The 2,460-nt window shown below is 41.5% G+C and overlaps 1 pseudogene; it reads right to left on the reverse strand.

Moving 5' to 3' along the window:
• Nucleotides 1-529: 529 nt before the first annotated feature.
• On the reverse strand, nucleotides 530-1,393 carry LOC144646934 (BTB/POZ domain-containing protein 6 pseudogene; annotated as a pseudogene).
• Nucleotides 1,394-2,460: the final 1,067 nt, after the last annotated feature.

Here is a 2,460-nt window from a genome sequence, read left to right on the forward strand (position 1 = left end):
CCCGATACTTGCAAGAACACTTCACTTCAGCATAAACAGAAATTCGGCAATCTGTCCATGGCTAACAGTAGTTCCATTGCCGCTAGGCCTCCCTCCTGCGTCATCAAAGTGAAATGTTACCCCAGCGCATTCCACAGATTTTGAGCCATTTTTACCACTCCAAGACTCAATGCCAGATACGGATGCCTGGACAGAATACAACAAATCTTTACTTAACAGCACAGGCTGATCAAACATGACATAAAAACCACAATAACTGTGTGAAGCATTTCTTACAAGCTCACACTGTAAGTGTTCAAGGTTGGTGGCAGTTAATGGTAAAGGTCTATCCGATGATCTCCAAAAATTATCTTGACCATCATCACGCGCAATCCTGACATTTGCAGAGTAGACGCCATCTATGCTTCCGAACAAGCACAACCCATGCAACATGACATCCTTGTCAACCTATAGAATCTGTCCGACCCATTGTATAGCGCCAACTGGCTGCCTCCACAGAGTTGAATCTACCACATCGATGATAAAGGTGCTAACGATTGGCCCGTTTCACTTCTGGAAATCCCACTGGTGTGGTCAAAACTGAACTAAAATACTTCATCATGTCGAAAACCTCCACGGGTGTTAATAAATTCACATCAAGAACGACACTGGCAAATTCACTTTGCTCCATGGGTGGAAAACGTAGAGCTTTGAAAACACGGTCTCCAAGGACCTGTATTTTAGTAGTGCCACTTGGCTCAAGGCTCTGTCGTTCACAAGCCTTAGTTGCCCAATTGTCAACAGCTTTAAACAGTTCAACCTCTTGGATATTTAGTGTGTCTCTTTCTACAACCTCTTCAAGTAAGGATCTCTCGATCGAGCTGAATTCATCGGATTTCACTACGTCCTCGGTTTGTTTATCTATAACATCCCAGCAATGCAATTCAAGGAATTTCTCTTCATGCAGGCGAGCATTTTGAAGAATGACAAAAACATTCGATGCACCTAAAGTCTTTCGCAGGTATTCAGTGCACTGGTCTGCGAGCGAAGGGAGCATGTATTTCTTGGCCAAATACAGCACTTGCATAACATTCTCCCCGTTCAATTTTGCTTCGTCGCTGTAAATGTAGCGAAGCAACTCTAACAGGCCTTCGTACTCACAGTCAGGCAGATTGATAGAATCTGAGGTTTCAGCCATTTCACCATAGAACATCCTAAAAAACACAGGACTGCTCATCGACAGAATCAACTTGTGCGCGGGGATCGCCATCTTGCGTTTCTTGTTGTCGTCTTCGCCATCAGAGGTTTCAACGACAAAGGTGACATCGCTCAAGAGTTCGTTGTTTAACAAGAATTTACCCCTTTCTCTAATGGTAGCTGTCGTCAATTGCCAATTTTCATCCGAAGTTGACATGTTTTTAACGAGAAAATGTTAGAAAATCTTGTAAATCACTCGCTACTGAAAATGCTAGAAATGGCGCGAAAATTATTTGAGCCAGAGACAAAACGCAGCGGTTACCAAGTCCAAGCTTGTTTCACTTCATGTAAACTCACGGAAGTTTGTATCTGGTATGCCTCGTCAGCGAGAACACACTTCAACGCAGATGAAGATAACAGCGCGGGCCGCGGGGTCACGAAAAAATGTAAGAAAGGCAGGAATAGCCTTTTTTTTCGGAGAGAACCTGGGTATCTACGTTCATATAAAAAAAATGAGATACTTCTCGAGCTTGAGCACAATATCCGACGAAAAAATCAATGCAACTCCTTCTAAATAGGATGTAGAGGTAAAGTAACCCATCCAGATGCATAAGTGCATTTTGCTATAACTGAATGTCAAGATTTTATGAAAAAGTGATGACCCCTCTTTACGATATGGAATTTTAGTCGTCGCTACATATCACTTCGTGTGTCGGAACATTTGTAGTATAGCCAGTAAAACGAGGAGTGAGTACATTCAAGCATTTTTAAATTTTATGCACTTCATTTGCGTCTTTGCTTCCGCGATTTTTCCTTATGATCAAACGTGACTTACAGATGTGATACTAATTGAACGCCATTCACGATTATGTAGTCCATGGGTTCTTGAGGAGAGGGTTGCGCTGGAATATGCTTTATGCAACAGTTTCAACGCGCTTCGAAATTAAGAAATAATTCGAAAATCTTGTTAGGTTCTATGTGCATTTTTGTGTTAGAAAATGAGCAATTCATTTCACAAAATCTGAAGTAAAATTGATTAGTAAGAACATTTAGTATAGTACCCTGGAAAAAATCTGATTTATTGCAGATTCGCTCTGTGATGTGAAGCCTGGAGTCTGTAGCCTTAGATCAGATATTATTTTGGCTGGTAATGCAAACCTGCGTCAAGACTGATTGCGTGACAAGCCAAAGAATCTGTATAGGAGGCTAGAAGCCCTCAGGCTTGCAAAACTTACAACCGTTTTGAAAAGTTGATTTACAAGTCACATACTAGAATAAGGTAAT

Source organism: Oculina patagonica, chromosome 1 (genome assembly GCF_052425735.1).
Source record: "Oculina patagonica isolate OP01 chromosome 1, crgOcupat, whole genome shotgun sequence".
Classification (NCBI taxonomy): domain Eukaryota; kingdom Metazoa; phylum Cnidaria; class Anthozoa; order Scleractinia; family Oculinidae; genus Oculina; species Oculina patagonica.